The sequence below is a fragment of the Oncorhynchus keta genome, chromosome 6 (genome assembly GCF_023373465.1).
Source record: "Oncorhynchus keta strain PuntledgeMale-10-30-2019 chromosome 6, Oket_V2, whole genome shotgun sequence".
Classification (NCBI taxonomy): Eukaryota; Metazoa; Chordata; class Actinopteri; order Salmoniformes; family Salmonidae; genus Oncorhynchus; species Oncorhynchus keta.
In genome coordinates this window covers 3,047,683-3,055,563 of record NC_068426.1, presented here as the reverse complement: position 1 = coordinate 3,055,563, position 7,881 = coordinate 3,047,683, and the positions used below count along the sequence as shown (strand labels likewise).

The window sequence follows — 7,881 nt, the reverse complement described above, 5'->3', positions numbered from 1 at the left end:
CCTATAGCAAACTAACCATGGTTAAATGAACTGGTTAAACCTATAGCAAACCAACCATGGTTAAATGAACTGGTTAAACCTATAGCAAACTGACCATGGTTAAATGAACTGGTTAAACCTTTAGCAAACTAACCATGGTTAAATGAACTGGTTAAATGAACCTTTAGCAAACTAACCATGGTGAAATTAACTGCTTAAATGAACCTATAGAAAACCAACCATGGTTAAATGAACTGGTGAAATGTACCTATAGCAAACCAACCATGGTTAAATGAACTGGTTAAACCTATAGCAAACTAACCATGGTTAAATGAACTGGTTAAACCTTTAGCAAACTAACCATGGTTAAATGAACTGGTTAAATGAACCTTTAGCAAACTAACCATGGTGAAATTAACTGGTTAAATGAACCTATAGCAAACCAACCATGGTTAAATGAACTGGTGAAATGTACCTATAGCAAACCAACCATGGTTAAATGAACTGGTTAAACCTATAGCAAACCAACCATGGTTAAATGAACTGGTTAAACCTTTAGCAAACTAACCATGGTTAAATTAACTGGTTAAATGAACCTTTAGCAAACTAACCATGGTGAAATTAACTGGTTAAATGAACCTATAGCAAACCAACCATGGTTAAATGAACTGGTTAAACCTTTAGCAAACTAACCATGGTTAAATGAACTGGTTAAATGAACCTTTAGCAAACTAACCATGGTGAAATTAACTGGTTAAATGAACCTATAGCAAACCAACCATGGTTAAATGAACTGGTTAAATGAACCTATAGCAAACCAACCATGGTTAAATGAACTGGTGAAATGTACCTATAGCAAACTAACCATGGTTAAATGAACTGGTTAAATGAACCTATAGCAAACCAACCATGGTTAAATGAACTGGTTAAATGAACCTATAGCAAACCAACCATGGTTAAATGAACTGGTTAAACCTTTAGCAAACTAACCATGATTAAATGAACTGGTTAAATGAACCTTTAGCAAACTAACCATGGTGAAATTAACTGGTTAAATGAACCTATAGCAAACCAACCATGGTTAAATGAACTGGTGAAATGTACCTATAGCAAACCAACCATGGTTAAATGAACCTATAGCAAACCAACCATGGTTAAATGAACCTATAGCAAACCAACCATAGTTAAATGAACCTATAGCAAACCAACCATGGTTAAATGAACTGGTTAAACCTATAGCAAACTAACCATGGTTAAATGAACTGGTTAAACCTATAGCAAACTAACCATGGTTAAATGAACTGGTTAAACCTTTAGCAAACTAACCATGGTTAAATGAACTGGTTAAATGTACCTATAGCAAACTAACCATGGTCAAATGAACTGGTTAAATGAACCTATAGCAAACCAACCATGGTCAAATTAACTGGTTAAACGGACCTATAGCTGAAATCTATAGATCTGAAATCAAATCAAATCTACTTAAAAGACAGACTAACTTTCTGTTTTGTCAGTTTAGACTCAACAAATGTATGTTTGTGTTCATCTTTTTTGCAGACAGTCATGTTTTAAAGAACGCACTTGAATGCATTCTGACGGTATCATTTGGTTTGGATTCATGTATTTGTTTTGAGAAGACAGCTACATTTTAAAAAAATAAAATAAAAAGTACTGTTTTGCAAACTGTCACATAGTTTTGTGTCTTGTGAACACCGTTTCGACAACTGACGTTGTTACACAAAAAATGCATGTATGAGATTGAGAAACTGTAAATAGTGGAGTCTTTTATCTGTTTAGAAAACTGAATGAATTATTCACATTCAATTCACCGGATTGACCACCAGGTGGCAGTGATTCGTCATGGGAAAGTGTTTCACTAACTACCAAAAGTGTACGGGTCTGTCTGTATCTTCGTCGTCTCCAGTGTCCTCATCTTGCCTCGTTTATAAATCGTTGGCCGACATGATTTTCACACAAAAGCTGGAATTTATAAAAACTGTACTTAACTTGAAAATGTGCTTTCCTCCCACTGCAAACTTTAAACCATATGTACGAACAGTTTATATTGGTGAAATATTGTTTTCCGAGAAGGTAACAGTCGCAGGAATATATGACGCCACTCTATTTCAGAACAATAAAATCAGGAAACTAAATCGAAAAGGCAATTGTTTGTGTTAGTGAGAAGAGTGAAACTATCATTACTGTTGTAGTTTTATTCAGTGTGTCAGGATGGCCGAGCGGTCTAAGGCGCTGCGTTCAGGTCGCAGTCTCCCCTGGAGGCGTGGGTTCGAATCCCACTTCTGACAGTTTATTTTGTTGGGCTTCCGAGTGACGCAGCGGTGTAAGGCGATGCATCTCAGCGCTCGTGCCGTCACTACACAGACACCCTGGTTTAAATCCAGGCTGTTTCACAACCAATTTCACTGGACCTACTGTACAGTAGTAAGTATATAAACTCAAGTATTTCCCTCTATGCGATCCGTAGTTTAACGGTAAGACAAGACTTTTCCATTAACGTTTTGTAGGCTACGTCTGAATACAGCAATATTACATTTCTCGAGTCGACAATATTTAATTTATCAACATAATACATTATTACACATATCATGACCATTGCAGAATACATTCCTCACCTTTTCTGGCCATGATGAGTTCATTATCTCGAAAAAGCCATACAACAAATGACCATGGCCATCGCTCATTTAATTGAGCCTATTAGATAGGCTATTATATTTTACAGTTTTAGCTCTAGCCTAGATTAGCCTATATGCATCCAACAGGGAGTACAGTTCATAACATTCAGTAGAATTTAACAGGTGATCTTTTGCATTGAAGTGTGTAGGTTACCACTATAAGTAGGGCCCTCGGCGTTGCCAACTAATTTCCAGGGGGAGTTGCTCGAGGCAGGTCAATTTGTTGCTGAAGTTGCTCAATGACGTTGTGATGTCATCGCGTAATAACGTACAATAACGTCATTACGTAGAATACACAATAACGTTACTCAAATTGACTGGTTAACTCGGCGAAAAATATGATTTGACATTTGTTAGTTTAGATGTGTTTGTTTATCACATTTTTTTTAGTAAAATTAATATAAACACAACGCATTTTATATGATCAGAGATTTTTATTTTTAAACACAACACATTTTATTATTGAAAATGTTCACATTACACATTATTGAACAATTACATTTGATTTATTTTCTTTTTATCTAGTAAACCTACACATTCTGAACAATTATAGTTTTAAGCAGTGTATTGGTAGTTAGTTATCAACATAATTGTGTTCCTACATTGTATTCACCAGGTTCCTCATTTCTTTTGTGGGTTGTGTTTCTGCGTCGGTGGAAAGTTGCAGAGCCGATGAGCCCACCAGCCTTCGCATCGAATACATGCATCTGGATTACGATGATGGTGATGAATGAATCTGACACACAATGTGGATATTTTCTTTTGATCAGGAATGATATTTAATTTGATGTGTATGAACATTTCAAATCAAATCAATTGGGGGTGAAATATGCATAAAAAAAGGACAGTAAATTACCCATAATTCCTGCATCTTTTGATAGTTGTATTTCCAAATTTGATCATCATGATTTAGTTACTGCAAAGACAATCTATTGATCTGAAATCAAATCAAATCTGCTTAAAAGACAGACTAACTTTCTGTTTTGTCAGTTTAGACTCAACAAATGTATGTTTGTGTTCATCTTTTGCAGACAGTCATGTTTTAAAGAACGCACTTGAATGCATTCTGACGGTATCATTTGGTTTGGATTCATGTCTTTGTTTTGAGAAGACAGCTACATTTAAGAAAATAAAATAAAAAGTACTGTTTTGCAAACTGTCACATAGTTTTGTGTCTTGTGAACACCGTTTCGACAACTGACGTTGTTACACAAAAAATGCATGTATGAGATTGAGAAACTGTAAATAGTGGAGTCTTTTATCTGTTTAGAAAACTGAATGAATTATTCACATTCAATTCACCGGATTGACCACCAGGTGGCAGTGATTCGTCATGGGAAAGTGTTTCACTAACTACCAAAAGTGTACGGGTCTGTCTGTATCTTCGTCGTCTCCAGTGTCCTCATCTTGCCTCGTTTATAAATCGTTGGCCGACATGATTTTCACACAAAAGCTGGAATTTATAAAAACTGTACTTAACTTGAAAATGTGCTTTCCTCCCACTGCAAACTTTAAACCATATGTACGAACAGTTTATATTGGTGAAATATTGTTTTCCGAGAAGGTAACAGTCGCAGGAATATATGACGCCACTCTATTTCAGAACAATAAAATCAGGAAACTAAATCGAAAAGGCAATTGTTTGTGTTAGTGAGAAGAGTGAAACTATCATTACTGTTGTAGTTTTATTCAGTGTGTCAGGATGGCCGAGCGGTCTAAGGCGCTGCGTTCAGGTCGCAGTCTCCCCTGGAGGCGTGGGTTCGAATCCCACTTCTGACAGTTTATTTTGTTGGGCTTCCGAGTGACGCAGCGGTGTAAGGCGATGCATCTCAGCGCTCGTGCCGTCACTACACAGACACCCTGGTTTAAATCCAGGCTGTTTCACAACCAATTTCACTGGACCTACTGTACAGTAGTAAGTATATAAACTCAAGTATTTCCCTCTATGCGATCCGTAGTTTAACGGTAAGACAAGACTTTTCCATTAACGTTTTGTAGGCTACGTCTGAATACAGCAATATTACATTTCTCGAGTCGACAATATTTAATTTATCAACATAATACATTATTACACATATCATGACCATTGCAGAATACATTCCTCACCTTTTCTGGCCATGATGAGTTCATTATCTCGAAAAAGCCATACAACAAATGACCATGGCCATCGCTCATTTAATTGAGCCTATTAGATAGGCTATTATATTTTACAGTTTTAGCTCTAGCCTAGATTAGCCTATATGCATCCAACAGGGAGTACAGTTCATAACATTCAGTAGAATTTAACAGGTGATCTTTTGCATTGAAGTGTGTAGGTTACCACTATAAGTAGGGCCCTCGGCGTTGCCAACTAATTTCCAGGGGGAGTTGCTCGAGGCAGGTCAATTTGTTGCTGAAGTTGCTCAATGACGTTGTGATGTCATCGCGTAATAACGTACAATAACGTCATTACGTAGAATACACAATAACGTTACTCAAATTGACTGGTTAACTCGGCGAAAAATATGATTTGACATTTGTTAGTTTAGATGTGTTTGTTTATCACATTTTTTTTAGTAAAATTAATATAAACACAACGCATTTTATATGATCAGAGATTTTTATTTTTAAACACAACACGTTTTATTATTGAAAATGTTCACATTACACATTATTGAACAATTACATTTGATTTATTTTCTTTTTATCTAGTAAACCTACACATTCTGAACAATTATAGTTTTAAGCAGTGTATTGGTAGTTAGTTATCAACATAATTGTGTTCCTACATTGTATTCACCAGGTTCCTCATTTCTTTTGTGGGTTGTGTTTCTGCGTCGGTGGAAAGTTGCAGAGCCGATGAGCCCACCAGCCTTCGCATCGAATACATGCATCTGGATTACGATGATGGTGATGAATGAATCTGACACACAATGGGGATATTTTCTTTTGATCAGGAATGATATTTAATTTGATGTGTATGAACATTTCAAATCAAATCAAATCAATGGGGGGGTGAAATATGCATAAAAAAAGGACAGTAAATTACCCCTAATTCCTGCATCTTTTGATAGTTGTATTTCCAAATTTGATCATCATGATTTAGTTACTGCAAAGACAATCTATTGATCTGAAATCAAATCAAATCTGCTTAAAAGACAGACTAACTTTCTGTTTTGTCAGTTTAGACTCAACAAATGTATGTTTGTGTTCATCTTTTTTGCAGACAGTCATGTTTTAAAGAACGCACTTGAATGCATTCTGACGGTATCATTTGGTTTGGATTCATGTATTTGTTTTGAGAAGACAGCTACATTTTTTAAAAATAAAATAAAAAGTACTGTTTTGCAAACTGTCACATAGTTTTGTGTCTTGTGAACACCGTTTCGATAACTGACGTTGTTACACAAAAAAAATGCATGTATGAGATTGAGAAACTGTAAATAGTGGAGTCTTTTATCTGTTTAGAAAACTGAATGAATTATTCACATTCAATTCACCGGATTGACCACCAGGTGGCAGTGATTCGTCATGGGAAAGTGTTTCACAAACTACCAAAGTGTATCTTCGTCGTCTCCAGTGTCCTCATCTTGCCTCGTTTATAAATCGTTGGCCCACATGATTTTCACACAAAAGCTGGAATTTATAAAAAACTAAACCTAACTTGAAAATGTGCGTTCCTCCCCCTGCAAACTTTAAACCATATGTACGAACAGTTTATATTGGTGAAATATTGTTTTCCGAGAAGGCAACAGTCGCAGGAATATATGACGCCACTCTATTTCAGAACAATAAAATCAGGAAACTAAATCGAAAAGGCAATTGTTTGTGTTTAGTGAGAAGAGTGAAATTATCATTCTGTTGTTGTCGTATGTACTGTGTCAGGATGGCCGAGCGGTCTAAGGCGCTGCGTTCAGGTCGCAGTCTCCCCTGGAGGCGTGGGTTCGAATCCCACTTCTGACAGTCTATTTTGTTGGGCTTCCGAGTGACGCAGCGGTGTAAGGCGATGCATCTCAGCGCTCGTGCCGTCACTACAAACACCCTGGTTTGAATCCAGGCCGTATCACAACCAATTTCATTTGACCTACTGTACAGTATATAAACTCAAGTATTTTCCTCTATGCGAAAAAAAAGCTGGAATTTATAAAAACTGTACTTAACTTGAAAATGTGCTTTCCTCCCCCTGCAACTTTAAACCATATGTACGAACAGTTTGTATTGGTGAAATATTGTTTTCCTAGAAGGCAACAGTCGCAGGAATATATGACGCCACTCTATTTCAGAACAATGAAACAGGAAACTAAATCGAAAAGGCAATTGTTTGTGTTATAGTGAGAAGAGTGAAACTATCATTACTGTTCTAGTTTATTCAGTGTGTCAGGATGGCCGAGCGGTCTAAGGCGCTGCGTTCAGGTCGCAGTCTCCCCTGGAGGCGTGGGTTCGAATCCCACTTCTGACAGTTTATTTTGTTGGGCTCCCGAGTGACGCAGAGGTGTAAGGCGATGCATCTCTAACGGTAGAACATACTTTTTCCATTGACGTTTTGTAGGCTACGTCTGGATTATAGCAATGTTAAATTTCTCGAGTAGACCATTTTAATTTATTAACATAATACATTATTATACATATCATGACAATTGCAGAATAAATTATTCACCTTTTCTGGCCATGATGAGTTCATAATCTCGTTGCCAACTAATTTCCAGGGGAATTGCTCGAGGCAGGTCGAGTTGTTGCTTAATGACGTTGTGATGTCATTTCGTATTAACGTAAACTGCGTCTAACGTAGAATACACAATAACGTTACTCAAATTGTCTGGTTAACTCGGCGAAAAATATGATTTGACATTTGTTAGTTTAGATTTATTCGTTTATCACATGTTTTGGGGGAAAAGTAATATGAACACAACGCATTTTATATGATAAGATATTTTTAACTTTTAAACACAACACATTTAATTATTGAACAATTGCATTTTATTTATTTTATTTTTATCTAGTAAACCTACACATTCTGAACAATTATAGTTTTAAGCAGTGTATTGGTAGTTAGTTATCGTGACTGGCTGCAAAAGTGCATTGTGAGTGACGTCAGCATCAGGCGCTCAGCTCGTGCACAGGCAGATGATTTGCAATTTGCGAAATTGCTGCTGGCCTGTGCACGAGCTGAGCGCCTGCACCCCTCTTCCTCTTCCTCCTTAGAGAGTGGGTGTTTCCAGAGGAAGGAAGG

The 7,881-nt window shown here is 36.8% G+C and overlaps 4 non-coding genes across 4 annotated transcripts; all 4 read left to right on the top strand.

The window, feature by feature from the left end:
- The first annotated feature begins 2,202 nt into the window (after window positions 1-2,202).
- On the top strand, window positions 2,203-2,285 carry trnal-cag (transfer RNA leucine (anticodon CAG)). Its single transcript has one exon. It is a non-coding gene; the product is annotated as a tRNA-Leu (tRNA).
- A 2,083-nt stretch (window positions 2,286-4,368) lies between these two features.
- trnal-cag (transfer RNA leucine (anticodon CAG)) lies at window positions 4,369-4,451 on the top strand. The gene has a single exon. It is a non-coding gene; the product is annotated as a tRNA-Leu (tRNA).
- A 2,080-nt stretch (window positions 4,452-6,531) lies between these two features.
- Window positions 6,532-6,614, top strand: trnal-cag (transfer RNA leucine (anticodon CAG)). The gene has a single exon. It is a non-coding gene; the product is annotated as a tRNA-Leu (tRNA).
- Window positions 6,615-7,027: 413 nt separating this feature from the next.
- Window positions 7,028-7,110, top strand: trnal-cag (transfer RNA leucine (anticodon CAG)). The gene has a single exon. It is a non-coding gene; the product is annotated as a tRNA-Leu (tRNA).
- The last annotated feature ends 771 nt before the right edge of the window (window positions 7,111-7,881 follow it).